Source organism: Notothenia rossii (genome assembly GCF_949606895.1).
Source record: "Notothenia rossii genome assembly, chromosome: 5".
Lineage (NCBI taxonomy): Eukaryota > Metazoa > Chordata > Actinopteri > Perciformes > Nototheniidae > Notothenia > Notothenia rossii.
Genome location: NC_136903.1, coordinates 67,203,982 through 67,222,513, shown reverse-complemented (window position 1 = coordinate 67,222,513; position 18,532 = coordinate 67,203,982). Strand labels below are relative to the sequence as shown.

Genomic DNA, 18,532 nt, shown 5'->3' with positions numbered 1-18,532 from the left:
TTTAATTTTTTAAGCTAAGAAGAAAGTCTAACTTTTCTTGGGAGAACGCATTTATATTTAATTTCATAGTTGTAAGATCTATGGTATGTAAAAGAGATAACATATTACATACAAAGTGTTTCTTATGTGTGCCATGTGCATATCTTGTGCATGCTCATGCAGCTGGTATTTGTTTAAAATATTGCTGTGCACAATCTCTCTAGCAAATTTAGCAACTTATTTAAAAGATCTTCATTAAACATTAAAATGTGGCCTATTTTCACAATTTTGTTCTATATTCTTTTAATTTGTTAAGATAAAAATATATATATCTGTAAAAGATAGCTTCATCATGCACTTCCAAACCATTTCACATTAATGTTTTTTTTGCAATGCATTTCCTCAGTATAGGAGGTGGACATTGATACAGATCATGTATTAATCAACGTAGGAAGCAACAATTACCGTTGGAAATTCAAGTGAAGCCACATTAAGGGACATTTATTTCTCAGTTATAGATAGTGAGCTGTTTTTCTTGAGAAAGCCCATTCATCCGGTTATTATCATGTGGAGCTGGGTGAGATCCTTCCTGTCCCTACCGCAGAGCTCCACTGGGTGGCGCTAAAATACAGACACAGCCCCACAGCTTCTGCACACTGACATGATCCGGCTGCTCCCTCTCATCCACTCGGGTACCTCAAATCCGTTTCTCTAACTGCACGAAGACGTTGCCAAAACCCAACTGCAACCCAAAAGGAGGATTGTTCAAAATAATAATCATCCAGAAAGTATGAGTGACGGCCCGGCGTGTTGTCCAGCTGCTGAGCCGCTCCGGCCGGGAGGAAGTTGTGAGTCAAAACCGGAGGAACATCAACTTTTATAGACTTTTAGACCACCGCCTGCAAGTAGGCACCAGCCCCAATTTCCTCTTATTTTACTCGGGAATTGAGAGTCCGTACAGCTCTGACATTATATTAGTGTTTTTAGGTAATGTGTTGTCGAGGGCGTCTTGAAACGACGAGGAAATGGCATTTCTGTGAAGAAGAGCTCCCTGGTTTTTGTGGTTGACAATGGAGAATAAATGAAGGGGACGTTTCAGGGGATTAATTGACAGCACAACGACAGGTAAGTTGACATAGCCTACCCTTAAAACATGTTGTTATCATGTATTGTGTACACTAATGTATCTCTGTGGCTTTTACAACGTTGGGAAATTGACCTCAAACTATTTAAATGCGAATTTCAAACAGCTCACGTGTCACTGCGATATAGCCAATCATCCAAACGCTAGAATAAAATAAGCGTATCGATTTCATGATCGTTTGCTTCCCTTAGATTAATAGTTATAAACTTGTGAGGAACTAATGATTTAATGTGGCGTACAGGTGTAGCTGTGGGTTGGGTAATGTAAAGCGTCATGCTGTTTTCATTCAGAGAAGATCAGATCTGTGCAGCAACATGATGAAACAGTCATTGGCTGCTTAAATTAGACACACAAATAGTTCCCCTCAGAGGGATCTGGGTGGCTGATTTTTGTTTGGGTGCACAAAGGCACTAAAGGAACTCTCAGAGGGGTGAACATTCAAAAACCAACTTCCTTTTCCCCCCATAGATATGAAGGCAAATGATGTGTGGTGTGCATGGTCCCATCAGCATGCATGCAAAAAAGACAATGTCTGATCATGGCTTTAGATAAGAAGAATTAAAAACAATTCTTTACTGGATTCAACACTGATAATCTTGTGTAAAAACTGGCATGTAATAATCCCTCTTTCATTCTTATCATTATCTATCTATCTATCTATCTATCTATCTATCTATCTATCTATCTATCTATCTATCTATCTATCTATCTATTGATCTATTGTCTTTTCTTGCAATGTGATGCAGTAGAATACATCCAATCTGTTGGTGTGTTCAGTTTTCCAGTTTTTTGCCCCCACCAAAGAGTGCATCGTATTTCTTTATCCAAGCTTCACCTGTAAGGTAACCCCCAAACACAAACATGGCTCCCCACAGTTAAACTGTAACCTGGAGCTGACTGCACGCTGTGGGCTGTGTCCTCCATCACTGTCAGTCCCCTCAACTTAAATATGAAATGAATGAAAAGCAGCTCTAGCTATAAGCGGCTTGTTTGTGACTTAAGAAAAGCACAATGCCGTTATCATGTTGGATTACGTTAAGAAGACATGGACGGAGTCCCTAATGAAAACGGCCTCTTATGTTGGCTGCCAGCTGCTCTGCACACACACTGTAGATATTTATGATTATGCTTACACACCACTGTGAATATTTCTATTTCTACAACCCCTCCCCTCTTGACTCTCCCACTTCCCCCCCTACTCTGCCTGTTTTTCCTCTCCATATCAGCCTATCTCTGTTGACCCTCTTCTTTTATCCGCCCTTCATCCCCTTGACAAGTTGTGCGGTCAGCTGTTTTTCTTTTTATCCCTCAATTAGTGCTATCATCGCATTTCATCCTGCAGAATATGAGGATGGTAATAACCTTACACTCCTAATGCGCCTGATAAGTTCTGCTGTGATTAATTGAAGTCCCCTCCGTCAGAGAGTCAAAGGAGGCGTAGATCTTCCCTTTCACACTCACTGACAGGCAACCCATTATATTGTTTTATAGATAGCCGTCAGTAGCCCTTGAAGCTGCCTGTGGCCCACTGTTGTTCTGGAGGGTTTTATTGTGCCGTGTTATTGGTTGGTATTGCTGACAGACAGAGCAAAGGCCACCAAGGGATTACTGGAGATGGGATCCCTGTGACAGTTACACTGTATTTGATAGCAACACTGGAAAAGATTTGTGCGCTCTGCAGTGGTTGTTGTAAAAAAAAAGAATTGGGAATTTGTTATGGAGCTAAAGGCTTAGAATAAAGTTGTCTTTGTACCTGTAAACATCCTGCCACCATAACCTTGCCATTTGTCACTGCTGGCATGCATACTCCCAAAGGAGTGTTGAATCAAAAATGGTTGCTCATGCCGTTTATGTGGCACAGCATCTCTGCAAAACAGCCAGATGTAGAGGTAGGACCGATTAGTTTGCAATCTCAGTCGTGCTTTTCTTTTTAAAAGCCAACATCCTCGCAAACATTGCAACAAAAAACAGATCCAGGTGAAGGCAGAGCGCAGACGGAGGCTTGTAGAGAGTACTTGATATGCATGAGCCACCAGGTGATTTCCAGAGGAAGAGAACACCAGGGATAAGAGGCTTGTCTCTAGTTTTAAGGAGCCACCCCAGGCAGTATTTGTGTTCTCCGGCAGCTTCCTGCTCATGCTGTCAGATCAATAGGGCATAATATGAGAGTCTGGCTTGGGTTTTGCAGGCATGAGACAAAACAATACATTTGAGTTTTTGCACTTATGTATGTATGTATTCGAAGCCCTGTGGTAGTATTCAGATTGCCTGTTGAGACTAAAGTCCCTCCAAATTTCTCCATGTAACACTGACATCACCCGGTTTCCATAGCGTCGGCATGCCGAATATATTTTCAGAAAACATACACATGTCACAGCCCAGTGTCTTGTCACAATGAACAGAGCAATGCAGCACCACAAATCTGAGGTCTTGCATCATTTCAGAAAGTCTGTATTCACCACCAGCCTTGCAGATTTGGCTTAGTGGAACAATAAAAAACTCAGCCATCTATCTACATGATTACACCCGATTTCAGCACCCTGAGATTTTCAGCTCAGCGGTGTTCATAGGCTAATGTATTTAGAAAGCACGGTTTGTTCCACCTCTCAATGATCCAGCTCGAGCTGCCGGGGTGCATCCATCGGGTTTTTAAAGGAAAATTCAAAGCCTACCATAGCGAACGAATGCAGCATTGTTACGCTCGTGTGCAGCTCCGTCATGTACTGAGGAGGAGGAGGACATGGGGAGAGCACATCTTATGTTTTATAGATGCCATTTAAGGGAGCATGCCCAAGATGGGCTGGCTGCAATGAACTGTAACCGCCGACAAAACACCAGGACAATAAACAAATATATTGGTTTCCTGGAAACCAGCAGTGTCCCAAACTCACCGGGGCTGATCCATGCCGATGCGGCAAGGTCTTTTCTCCTCAGAGATTAGGCTGTGAAACACAACTGCACCTCTTCTTTATTCATGCTGATTTGCTATATGTATGTCTTGTTGTGGGCGTGCATGCGTGTGAAAGAGGGAGAGAGAAAGGGTGTGTGTACATCTGAAGTGCAACAGTGTTTGGAAAAGTGGGTGTTTTCCTGAGTGTTTATGTGAATGGTTTGTGTGATTGCATCCTGCATGTGTTCCCAGGCGTCTGTATTTCTTAATGCTGTGTGTGTGTGTGTGTGTGTGTGTGTGTGTGTGTGTGTGTGTGTGTGTGTGTGTGTGTGTGTGTGTGTGTGTGTGTGTGTGTGTGTGTGTGTGTGTGTGTGTGTGTGTGTGTGTGTGTGTGTGTGTGTGTGTGTGTGTGTGTGTGTGTGTGTGTGTGTGTGTGTGTGTGTGTGTGTGTGTGTGTGTGTGTGTGTGTGTGTGTGTGTGTGATTGTATTATATCAGTTCCTTCTGTTGGTTGCTCAGCAATGCATGACTTGAGTACAAAATGATCCTATGGGCTCGATCATGTAAATTTAATAGACTCTGTTGTACTAACCTGCATATAAAGGCAACATTCCACAATAGATTAAACTTTTCAGTTTAAATGAATACATTTTCAGAATCTCTGTCAATTTTAGATAAAATCAGAAAGAAATATATCTTTAGACATATTGTTTATCGTCTTTTCACCCCCCGTACACCGGATATCCAAGCTGGTAACCACTGATTTTAACAATCCTTAGAAGTGTTTTCAGGTTTCCATTCACAATTCTGCTTTTAAAAAAAAAATCCTTTATCTTTTGAAATGTGTCCGTCTTGCTCTCAAGAATACTTTTTGTTTACGGACGTCTCATGTATTCAAACTCACATTTTCTAAGCCAAAATGTTTATCCATCCTCTGTAAAGTAGTCATGTGACTCTGTTGGGTAATTCCTCCAGCTGACTCTTCAAGTGGACACTGAGGACAATGAGCTTAGGGATTTGCTCTTCATTGGAGGTGCTTTTCAGCTTTGTCGTGCATCAGGCTTTTCCAACAAGCCCTTTCTCTCCCTCCTTTAATCTATCACTCTGTTTCTTTTCCCTTGAGGTATTCAGTGTTTGGCAGCTTTCACTCTCAATACTTTGCCATTGCGCCAAATTCCCATCAACCCCTTCTCCAGCACATCATTGAGGAACTCAATTCTCCAAGCCCCTAACCATTGGCCCAGGGACAGGGCTGGGGATTGCAGATTTTAAGAAACCCACTTCATAACCCTGGTTCCTAGTGGTGCAAGGGAGCTCTGATTTTCCGTCTGCAGAATATTTTTTCTTATCCTCTCTTGGGGTGCCTGAGGGTCCTTAGCAATACGTTTTTTTTTTTGTCCTTCTCTTTTCTTGCGTTGTTGTCAAACTCCACCTCGTGCCTGTAATCATTAGACTGTAATTTGGGTAGAAAATTGCAATTACGGGCATTTAAAAATGAGCCTGTTATTTTTCTATGCTTGTTATTTCTTCGTCGAGAGGGCAGGACAGCAGCAATCCTTCTGTGATTATAATTAAACGAATTGGACTCAATGAAATTGGCAATTATTGTCAAAGGTCTTTCCATTTGCTTCCTTTTTAAGGCTTGTTTATCTTATTGAAAGTTGTGCTATTTCCTCCTGTTGTTTGCCTTGATAATGTTGATGGGTCCTTCTTCTGCCCTCCCGCCACGCATCACACAAACAAAAGGAGGCGGGTTGGATTTTGTGACCCAACACGGAGGCCGGTCAGGTTTCTCTATCATCAGATCCCAGCAGAAGAGCTGGGACTCTCCTTCAAAGCAGGCTCCTATCTTCAAAAGAAATGTACCCATGTCATTAAGTGTATTGTGCAGAAGCCAGCGTCGGAGCCTTGATCTTATGTACACGATGAAAATGATGAGAAACAGAAATCTGGGAGTTATCTCTCAACCATGATAGAATTAGCTCAAGGCTAGCTGCAGTTCACGCGCCTCTTTTATCCATTCAAACATGCCTCCTCTATCTCCAGCTATAAATACATACGGAACATTTCACTCACATTATTCTTTTGCATTTTGATTTGTCAGTCACATTTTAACGTGACGATCCGGTGAAGCTCAGTATTGGTCACTAGGAATATACAACGGGAACATAGTTGAGTATGTGTTTGAGCCAGGATGGTTTGAGATTTAAAAAGTTGGATCCATTTTAAAGAAAGTCCTATGTCTTATTATTCTTAAGAATGTAAGTTATTGGTCTTTTAAAGGTTGCATCAAAGGGGGCATCAAAAGGTCGAAAGAATGAATAAAATATAATTTATCAGAATTATTTTTGGGAAATTGCATCTTCCAACAACATTCCTTATCATGAGAGTCAAACTGAGGGATGTCTACTACTGTTTACTGCCAGTTAGCATTAGCTGTCAATGCTTGACTGCTATGTAAGTTTAGTGCTGTGAAATGATGTCCGCAGGTAACCAAATGTTGACATACTGACCACTGAGTGTTTTTGTTAAAGGTAAAAACAAGCATGCTGACATCACATTTGCAATACACGTTTACTAGGTGACATCCAACTGTTTAATTTCCTATTTTGACTGATACTGGATTTGTGTGTGCACAGGCTGCATTGTAAGCAAATGTCACTGGTGTCATTAATTCAGGCAGGTTCGAAGGTGTCTTCTACGTGAATGGTTGGGAAGTCTAATGTTACTTCTTTGGTTTTTCACAAATAACAAGATGGCATAGAGAAAAATCCGGAAACCTAACCATTGTAGTAACAGTAACATGTTGTATTGTAGGGTCATTTTCACGTTAGAGCACCCTGTTTCTAACTCTGTATGAGTCTGTGTAACCATGTCTTAAGCTCTGTGGCTCTTGTGGATTATCTTATCATTTTCGGTCCTCCCTGTTGCCACTGCCGAATCCGGAACGGCACAGCGATGCTTTTCCTGTTACTGCAGAACACTTCTGATGCTTAGATTGATGTTCTTTTTTTAGACCAGCATCAATTTTCAGATATAAGGCAGAATTATAAGCCTTTGGATGGAAAACAATTTTGTTCTCTCTCCCTCCCTGTTCTCTTTCGTCTTGCTTGCACTCTCTCTTCCCTTCAAACACACGATCAAACCCACACACTACAACTCCCTCTTCACTGCGTGCAGGGTGACTAATTTCTCTTGGGCTTTGGACTTCAGCATGAGAGAGGGTGAGAATTAAGAAGAAATGTAAAGAGAGGGGAGGCAGTGATGCACTGGCAGCTCAGAGGAAGCTGCCCACATCCAAAGAGCCCGACTTCACCTCGTCTTTATGGTCGCCTGCCCTTCACAAGAAACAGAATCAGAATACCTCTATTCGTCCCACAGAGGGGACATTTACAACAGGGGAACATTTACAAATGTACAAACCAGTACAAGCCCATATCCAACATACTTTGCCTTACTTGGACTGTGTCAGTTTAAACGTTTTTGACTCCCCAGTTTAAGGTACTGGAGACAAATCACAAACAATGGGCATGGAGCTCCCATCTGGGAGGAGAAATTGAAATCTAAGTGTGCGGTTTTTGCATCCAATTTGAGTTTCTTTGCTGGATTCTGTCGAGCGGAACGGCTGCCAATCACTTGGTTTTGTTTACTCGCTGTCCCCCTGCCGACAACTGGCTGGTACACATATCAGCTGCTGCAGTGTCACACTGCGCATTCGTACAAATTAAATAGGCTATATTGCACTTATGTTTTCGAAATAACCAGAGGGTTTTCGAATAATTTAGGGAACTGATTTCAATTTTGCATTCATCACCAGAAAAAACTAGATACAAAGAGCTGAACGGAACTTGTGTTTGTTTCCAAAAAAATGTCTTTGTAGCTTCTCCTTCACAAGGGATACTGTTTGACCGTTTACCCTCTGGGAAAAATGACTGAAGATCATCTGGTACAAAATCTAATTATTGATCTCTTCCTAACTATCAATAACTGTACATGTGATGGATCATTGGAAAGTGTATAACAACCCTACATGACACTCAATTTTGCAGTCAAAGTCAAAAAGATGCTCACTGGTGTCTCACTTTTTAAAACATTAGGTCATCAAATGAGGTCGTCCGGATTAACCAAAGAGCCAGCCAAAGACAAGAAAACTGACATTTTGGAGGAGGGAAGCAGCAAGGCAGATTTTTCAAATAACCTTCCACGTTTCTTCCTTATAATAATTCATCTCAAAACTATTAATAAAGTATTTATTAAGATTCAATAAAATAATCAGTTGTAGATTGATAGAGTGGATGCTTTACTGGAAAGAGTTTTTTGTTTCCTTTTTTCCCTCACTACTGGATGGAACTACAAATGTCATAATGCACAAGAAAAAGAAAAAGGAAAACCCCACTGCGCTGCAACAGTACTGAGGTTGGCCTTTTGCCAGTGTCTGTCTTTAATACTATACATATCCGTAGACATTTAATATTGTTTCCATGCTGCTTCCACACTCACAGAATAAGGCTGTCATTTTGTGCCAACTTCAAGCCATGAGCAAGAGCATGTGTTTGAATTGTCTCAAAATAAGGCCAATATATTATGCTGCTACTTCATGGACATAATTACGTCTAAATCCCTGACAAAACAAGCGCTGCACTCACTCGACAGAATGTCAAAGCTATTATTATGTAGGACTTAGCATGCACTTATGTCACCCAACTAATGACACGTAGCACATTGTATTGCCGCCACAGAACACCTCTCTGCTTCATGATTGGAGACATAATGGAGATATTTTTGCTATTCTCTCCCTCCCTCTTGTACATCTCTTAACACATCCTCCCCTGGCCCTAATTCATTTAAACATTTAAAAAAAGGGACCTCAATTATTCATGTCCCAAAGTCGTCTGTGGCCCTGGCCCGGCCTCCCGTGGCTCCCGGTGCAGAGTGTGTCTGGATGGACACATTCCCAGGCTGCTCATTAATTGATGCCTCAGTTGACGCCAGAGGTCTAATGCACTCTCACTCTCAGCTTGCTCTCCCTGCAAATCCAGCATGTCGTCTCTTCCTCTCTCACACGGACGGCGTGAGGGCTTTTTTTCACAGAAAGAGTGATGTCATTCAAGTCTTGCTTAAAAGGTTCAATAGGTGTCCTCACCACATGGCCGTGTAAAAATGAAAACTATGTTAGACAAGGGGTTAGATCAGAAGGAAACCTCAGTTCACGGCCAGACCAGGAGTCAAGAATTGTGTAAGTGGACAACATACATTCCTCTTTTATGCTGTCCTTCCATCTTTGAACTTCTGTCCTCATTTCCTTCCTGTGGGCTTGTGTTCTCCATCATTCAGCACAGCATGTGGGTGGTGGTTACCTCCTCTGCACCCAAAGGGAAGGTTCAAAGAGGTCATTAAACATGAAGAGTAAAATAAGATGAAAAGTTAAGGAAGAACTGCAAAATCATTCAAGAAAGGCTGCCTGTCTTTGCTAAACATTAAAGAGAGAAGTCGGCAAGATAATCTTTTGCTAAACAGCAGTTTATGATCTAGTTCACCATCCTTATTGTTAGTTGGAGCAAATGAGAAGCCACTGGAAAGGCCTGAAAAGATAGATGTTGACCGTTCACTGGCCGAATGTCTGGGGAGATCCGGGCTTAGCGCTTAACAATGCAATAACATGGAGGATTAAATCATCATTACCCTGAAGCACCATATGATTTGTTTGTACAGAACCTGCTGGAAACAGTTTTCGTATAAAGGCAGGGACGTTCAAAAAACACTTGGCAGGAGATTGAATAAACCATCTGTCAATTAAACTCTTACTTAAGCTAGTCAGGAGAAGAGTAAAGAACACGTCTGCTCTCTTTTTATATACATACTCTCCAATTGTGATACAATCTTTTGCTATTGCAGCATTTCCACTTCAGGATTTAAGATAATGTTTTTGGATGGATCCTCCAGCAGTGACACACATGTATAAGACGTGACCTTTTACTGAGTTGAGCACCGTTTTTTTCTTCAGTTTTGAACATGTGATCTGTCATGTTTGTGACTGCAGAGCTTTTTGAATGCAGCCGGGAGGTTTGGCCTGGAACAGATTGTGGAAGTAAGTGCTCTTTTTATATATTGTTGGTCATCTGTGCCATTTTCAGTTCAATTACCTCTGGTAAGACTAGACAAAGGCAGGTGGTTTTATATGATATAGAAGTGATATTCAGCTCCACGCGTGCTGCAAATTATCATTCATTATTATGAATTATTGTTGGTTTGGATTTAAGATCTTGGTGTTGCCGTCCACACTCAAGGATGGCATGGTTTTATTCCTGGCGTTTTATGATGGGTTAATCATGTGTTTAGTTTGTTGACCGGAGAAAGTTAAACTATAGTTAATAGATCATTTCCGCTACTGTCATGAAACATCATGCATATAGGTGGGCTGTTTTATTTTATTATATTAACGGGAAAATAGAACCAATACAGTTAAAACAGATCATCTGATTTAAAATATGATCATCTTAAGGTAGCATGCAGCCTAATATTTTGTAACAATAATGAACAATACATTTTTTTACCTCCCCTTTAAAACCAGCACTTTTAGCATAGCTTGCTATTTTTGTTAAAAAGGCAAAAAATGCCTTAAGCAAATCCCCGATGGATGGTCAGTTTATTTTGAATAATTTTGGGGGACTGAAGAGATAAAACTACATATACAACATTTTAAATAAAACCAAGATTTGAGAAAAAGGAACAAATCTGTTGTTTTCTTTCATGTACAGTGAACCATCTTGCGTCTCAAGTTGTTGCGAGCCTTTATACATTTAATTTTGTATTTGTCTTGTAGTTTTTAAACACGCTTGCTTCTTGGGATTTCTGCTTTGATTGCCAGTGCTTGACCTTGATAACAAGCTGCTTAAAAAAAGAGTCAAAGGGTCTTGACTCTGGAATCCTTTTTGAATCCAACTTTGCAATAAATCAATTCAGGAAATATAGAGGCAATTATTTTGTTTCCCACATTCGTTGACAAAGTAGCAGCTAAGCCAGCCAAGAAAAAAAATACAGAGAAGAATTAAAGAGAAGAAAATAAATAAATCTCCAGTGTGGGATTTGGGGAATGTATATAGAACATGTGGGTGATTTGAAATCCGGTATACTTCTGCTAAGCAGCTGTAATTAATGAGACTGTGAATGTTGTTGATCTTTTCGAAACCTTTACTGATTTGTAACCATGTGCGTGGTCGGAGCATAGACTCAGAAAAGCTTTAAATGTAAGTTCAGGCCAGATTGAAGTCAGCGTGTCGAAGGTATTTCTGTATCTATCATACCGTTGCCTATAGAGTCAGTGCTTTGCAATGGGTCTTATGGGTATATGAGTCATGTACAGTATATTTGAGTTCTTGCCCACTACGTTCGATCGAAGTCAGACAATACTATATGAAGAAAATAGATAGTCGTCTCTTTTGTGCTTTTTGTATATTTAGATGATTACACAAGACTATCGGAAACAACTTTTTTCCGAGTCAGTGAATTGTCCCAAACCGCCCCCCATCCGCTCCTAAAATACTGTAAATCAAACGCTTACAGACTAATAGTTTTACCAACACTGTCACTGTGATTTACAAGTTTGACTAACTACCATCAAATCACACATTACTATCCTTTATTAATCAAAATGAATTCCTTGCTGATTCCATTTTGCCATTAACTGTGTGTTTTCTGGCATTTACTCCCTAATTGGGTCTCAGAACTTAATCACGCTCTCATGCGGAGCTTTTCAGACTCTTATTTTCCCGCCAAATGAGGTGTGCAAAGATCAGCTGTAAGCCATCAGCAACAGAGGCCAAATGGAGGGGTAATATACTCCTCCTTATGCAAAGATCCACAGCTGCGATCTATGAATTAACATTTGGGAAAACCTCATAATCCTCTGGATAATTAAAAAGGGCAATTTCCCCCCAGTGTCGCTTATTATCAGTAAACGAGGTCTATAAGACGTGAGGGAGAGACAGAGGGTGGACGAGAGGAAGTTGATAGCTTGTCAGTTAGCCGTTTGTGGAGCCTTCGAAGAATTAATGGTGTGAGACTTGACAGGCAGTAATTCTGTATTAAGATAAGGCAGATCTTGCCCTGGAGGCCCCTTGGGCACCACTGGGACTACAGAGTTGGACATGGACACACACATTTGCATTACAACGAGGGCTGTGAAGGCATTTCCCCCTCACAGTGCGGGAGTGAAGCCAGGGAAGAGCAGGCTCCAGATAGAGCACGTCCTTTCCAAGGAGCATGTTCTATGACACGATTGTAAGAATCTGACAGAACATCATCCTGACCGCTGTGAGGAGAAGAATAAATCTCCACTGAAAAGGGAGGAAAACGAAACGGTTCCGGCTCACTGCTAATGAACTGTGATATGTTACAGAAGCTGTCTCTTTCATGTGTTCAGAAAAAAATTAAATAAAAGACTGCTGCGATGGTAGTCCATGTGTCTCTTGCTCATTCTTCCTGCCAGGCATTATGGTGTATGCAGCATCTCAGAACAAAAGGGGACCTGCTCATCAAGCCGACCATGAAGAAATGAAGCTTAATACATTCAGCCTTTTCCTTCTGCTGTACATCACCATGCAGTACAAACATCAGATCCTCAGGGTCCAGCAGTCTGTCCCAACACATATTTATTTTGTTCTATTCAGTCATTTTACTGAGTCTCTACTCCTGAAAGAAAATTATCATTTGTTTTTACTGTTATTACATACGTGTTGCATACATACTGTACATCTTAGTTTCCCTTTTTGTTAAATTTAAAAAGCGAGTTTGAAACCACAGACATTTTACTAGTTACCTTTATCATGAATTACACAGCTATGAAGAAACATGACGTCGCCAATCATAATCCCACATGCAAACATCTGATTGGATGATTATTTCTCAAACCAGCAACAGCAGCAGCCAACGGACCTACAAATTGCCATTTGATGAATGAATAAGCAATAACTAAAGGTAAAGAGAGAAGAAAAATTATCTGTACATATCAATCATAAAGAAATTAATTATGTTTCATTACAACTGTGTGGGTTGTAATTTCCTGTAGTGAGTTTATATGGCTTTTGTATATGTAAATGGTCTGCAAAGGCTAGAATCCCAAAGGTCCCCAGAGGGAGTTTCTCTCCAACACACTGCCCGAAACGCCTCCATTGGACTCCTTTGTTAACTCCTGTTACATAGTGACATCACTATGTAACACTTGTGTGTGTATTGGCTAGCCTTCAAACACATTGTAAGTGAAAGGTTTATGGGGCGGGACAACTCTCAGTGGTTGACCAATCACAACAGAGGTGGCCAGCTAACCAATCAGAGCAGACTGGGCTCTGGTTTCAGACAGAGGGTGAAAAGAGGTGCTGCAGCACAGGCAGTATGAAAATAATAAAGAGCTTTTGGAACATTAAAGCATGGAGACACGTCACAGTACACACACAAAATACAAATTAACATGAAAATAAGCATAACATGTCATTTGTAATCTAAGAGACCCTTACCCACTACAAACCAAAACACATTTCTCATGTTGAATAACCAACACCGTTCTAACTTTGGCAGAAAATAGTGTGTTTGTGCAAGAATCCCATCACTAAAGCAGATTTACACTTCATTATTTTATTGTGGTTGTTTTTTCTTTATAAGTTATCCTCTGATGGGGTGTAGGGTTCAGCCTGATGAATATTTGTCTCTTCATCTTTCAGCGTTTGTCATCCACCAAGAATCTCACTTTTTGATTTGTTTCCAAGAATACTGCTGCACTGATTGTGTGCATCTGTTTCATGTGCATGGATACGTGTTTGCTGTTTGTTCATCATTATACATATATGCATATGTAGGCCCGTGTGTGTGGGAAGCGCACGGCTCTGCTTACGAGCACCCTGGTAGTTGAGCCCTCTGAAGGGGTGCAGACACTGAGCGCAGACACACCTATTCATCACTCCGAAGCAGGGAGTTCATTAAAATAGCCCACGCAGCCTCCACTGGCTCCTGAACCAGAGCCAGCCTCCCATGCTAACAAACAGGGTCAAAAAGTGATCTCACCATACTTTCATGCAGTTCAGCAATAACAAACACTGACAAAAGAAAACCCACAAACAGGAAAGCAGGTGGTTGTTCATGCAGATAATTGGCAGAGGAAACTGAACATCACTTCTCATTATTTCTTTGATCATAAACCTCCTAATTATGATTGTCTTAATTACATACTGAGTTTATTTATGTAAAGATGAAGTCCTGATACTTCTTTTTATACCAAAACTCAAACAAATACAGAGATATCTCTTTTCCTTCAAGAGTTCAAGGTGCCATTAATTAATTCATCTTTGACTGCTATCTTTGTAATTGTTCTTTTGAGATATAAGGACTTAGAGAAACGTATATTCATGTAGCTGAAAATAAAATAATGTAGTGTACATTTGCTTTTAGTGATGGAATTGTTGCGCAAACACACCATGTTCTGCCAAAGGTAGAAGAGTGTTGGTCAAGAGAAGACTTTCTCAACTATGTTAAATATATTATTATTAAACATCAGATATTACACCTAATGCACTAAATCCAATGTTCAACAATACAGGCAGAAAGAAACACTTCTCTGCTATAAAAGAAAAGAAACATAAAAAACTGAAGAACATTTTATGAAACATTAATGGGTAGGGTTTCTTTTTAATGTTTTATGTTAATTTTCAGGTTCATATTTATATTTTGTGCCTCTATTGTGAATGTTCAAAAAGCTCTTTAATTTCCTTATACTGCCTATACCTCTTTTCACCCTCTGTCTGAGACCAGAGCAGTCTGCTCTGTTGTGATTGGTCAACCGCTCAGAGATGTCCCGCCCCTTAGCCTATCACGTACACTATATTGAATAGAATCGAGTGTTGCATAGTGATGTCACTATGTTACAGAAGTAAACAAAGGACTGTAATGGAGGCGTTTCAGGAAGGGGGGGAGAGTGTGGGAGAGAAACTTCCTTCTATATGTGATCTTACTTTGTTATATTGAATGAGAAATGAGAACAATATCTCTCTTGAATCTGTGAGGCACACTAGCTGTCAACAAAGGGGCAGATATATGTATATACATTTATTCTTTCAGTGAAAGTTAGTCCAGTTTCATAAGGCAGTGCAGCCTTTGTAGATATAATGTGGGTGTAATATATTCTCTAAAAATGTTGTCCTCTCTGCTAGCTTTCTTTATCATTTCAACTTTTCAACACAGCATGCTGTTGCTCCTTCTATGACCACACTTATGCTGCCTGCAACCATTTCTTACATCTTACTATCGGTATCACTGTCCACTACATATACAGCACAGGGAACTCCACTTTGGCTAACATAATGGGAAGTAGAGATATCTCTGACTGAAGAACAAATAGACGAGGCGGAGAGGGTGGGTTCGCTGTAAAAGTAAAGAAAGATATTCTGAAAATGCTGTCTGAACCACACATACGGCATATTATTCACCGACTTAAGGATACAGACCTTGAAGTCAGACAGATGCAACATGCATATTTAAATTGCTCAATATTTTGTGTTACGTCAATTTAGAAAATGAAAGATGATTAACTAGAAACCCTTTAAAAACAAGCACCCTCACAAAGGCTGCACAATACCATATTACATTGGTTTTAGAGTTAGGTCGTTCTTTCCTGAGAGATAGGCAATATGCCGAAATAAAACAGATTTCCATGATAAAAGTGGTAAATGGATTAATAAAAATGCACGTGTCCTTATTAAAGCTTGAATATTATAGTCTAAAGTAAAATATCAGATTTCTGGGACAAGTTACATTTATATCGCAAACCATATCGAAATTCCTTGTGATAGACAATAATGATAATATATTTAGTTTTTTTTATATATGTAGTATTTCAGGTAATAAGATGCAATGATAACTTACATAGCTGTTGGCAGAGGCAGAATTGAAGACACCTTGCATCATTTCCTGTTGGTACCCAGCACACAGCCAATGAGCCTCTGGTCCACACCAGTTCACACAGTGAGCCAACCAAACACAGGCATCTGGTCAGATTTAGTTGGGACTCATTTTTGCTCTGTGACCAATGGGCTTCTGGTCTTTTTTTTGTCCAACCTCAGTGACCTCTGAAGTTATCTTTTCTACAACACACGACAGCTGCACATGCACCAGTGGCTCCGTGTAGGTTACTGTGGGCTGCAAATGTGTACATTTCTCTTCATTTCTCAGATTGTTGTGAGGATTTAGTGAGAGCTCTTTCCTTTTGTTTGAGCAGGCTGTACTCTGTGTGCGACAGTACATTTTTATATATATATAGGGAGTATTTGATCTATTCTTTGGGTGGTTTTCTGCTGTTCTTTTGTCCCTTTTCAGTCGATGCTTGGCGGTGCACCGGAGCAGATGTGGCATTTAAATGGCCTTCTTTTTGGGAAGCAGGTGGCTGAGTGTGATAGATCATAGATGTCATCTCTGGCTCTGCTCTCTTCTTTTTTAGTCCAACCAGGAGGAGTTCCGGACGTTGGTACTCCGGTGTCGCACACATGCACAGGCACATTCACACACACATTCACACACACACACACACACACACACACACACACACACACACACACACACACACACACACACACACACACACACACACACACACACACACACACACACACACACACACACACACACACACACACACACACACACACACACACACACACACACACACACACACACACACACACACACACACACACACACACACACACACACAGCTGCCTCATGCAAACCTTCAGATTCATATATGTGCATGTCAGACCTACACACCTGCAGGGAGAGCAGCCCAGCTCTGATTACGGAGCCCTGAAATCCCTCAGCGCCACCCTGTCAGAGCTTTCCTCCTCTCTAATGACCTGTAAAAGTCCAACAGCGCACAGAAACAAATGTAGTTGGATGTGGAAAATGTTTTAGTCCGATACATCCCCTGCACGTGTCTTCCAGCGCCTGTTGGTGCTTCTTCCAGCATGCACCTTTGCACCATAATGACTTTACACAAATGTAGAGTGATTGTAATTATGGTTGTATCTGATTTTATAATGATGTGTTGCGCTCTCCCCGTTTTTTTTCCCCCATTTCTCTTCCTGTGCTGCTGTTCTTTATTCCCGGGGAGGAGAGAGGGCGTTTCGAACGAGCCCACAGCAAACAGGACTAAAAATAATGACTCTGTGGCTCTGTTTGAGCTTTGCTGCTCTTTGCCTTCCCCTCAGGAATATCTCTCTGAATACACACCGCTACGCTAAAGCCCCAGCACAGCTCTGGGCTGTCTGCGTGCCTCCTCAGTCATTTTCTTAAAATATCCAAAAGCTTTATTGATCTGGCCCCCGTCAGCCGTAGATGCATTAGATCTCTCGCTACTGCTATTTTCAATATAACTTGTGTGTGTCTTTGGGAACTGTATGTGCCAGCATCTTGTTTGCTCCGGCTTTGCAAACACTGAGGACAATTCCCGCAGAGATCCGGGTGCAAGCAGCCGAGAAAGTGTGCTAGATTATTATTATTAGCCTGTAATGACATCATTTCTCCAAGTAAATGTGAGAGTTTCAGAGCAATCTTTCCAAAACATCAACAACAACAAAGATGTCTTGTGCCGACGCATGCTCTGACAGCGCTCCCCACTGCTCAATTAATTGTAATCAAATGTTTACAACGTGATAACAGCTTGGAAGTTTGTGTGTAATAATGATGCGAAATTAAACTTCGTTTGAAACGAGCGCCCCAAACAAACACAAATGACTTTGCTGTGAGAGGTGATATATTCTTGCTGTCCGATCCCAGGCTGCGAGAGAAGCAGCAGGAAATGTGGATAATTGAGCTCCAACTGTTCGTTCTGTCGCAACAGATCTTCTGGCGTACATTTTTTTTTTCTCCACTTATTTCACTGCCTTACTCTTTAACTCTCCCGTGTCTCTTCTTCCTTTCCCAATCTAAACTCTCTTCTTGTCTCTTCCATTGTTTCTAAAATACATCAAGTCAGCCAGACTTTCTCCTTCTCTCCTGAATCCTGGACGCTTTCATCCCTACATTTCTACCTTCCTCCCAGACTCAATCTTCCCGGGTCTGTTTAATTCTTCATTTCCTGCCTCACCTCGCATGCTTCCTCTCTCCCTCTTTGCTCCGTCAGCCTCTTTGTGTGCCCTCTCGAGTATCACTCCTCCGGCTGCTCCCACCTGCCTTCTCGGAGAGGCTCCACACGTGGCCCTCTAGTCTCAGCTCGAGTGCGTTTACTGTTCCCTGGTGATCTTCTCGGAGCTGGCTCATACTCGGCGACCAGGGATCCAGCAGCTCTGAGCCAAGCTTATATCTCCATCCAGTTTTTTGCCTATAAAAGAATGATTACCCTTCTCTCCGAGCTCATTTTAACTAAGTGAAGTAAGCGCAGTTCAAGTGAGCTAATGTGTTATAAGGAAAAGAATGATTGCTCTTCTCGATGTCAACTTTGATATTTTACTCTGTGTGCTTTGGCTGCTCCTTCAGAATTTG

The 18,532-nt window shown here is 41.1% G+C and overlaps 1 protein-coding gene across 1 annotated transcript in view; it reads left to right on the top strand.

The window, feature by feature from the left end:
- Positions 1–640: 640 nt before the first annotated feature.
- The window catches only part of tafa3a (TAFA chemokine like family member 3a), a 98,380-nt gene continuing 80,488 nt past the window's right edge, over positions 641–18,532 (top strand). The window contains exon 1 of the mRNA XM_079681582.1: positions 641–1,104. The gene's annotated coding sequence lies outside the window, so the exon portion shown is untranslated. The remainder of the gene's footprint in view (positions 1,105–18,532) is intronic.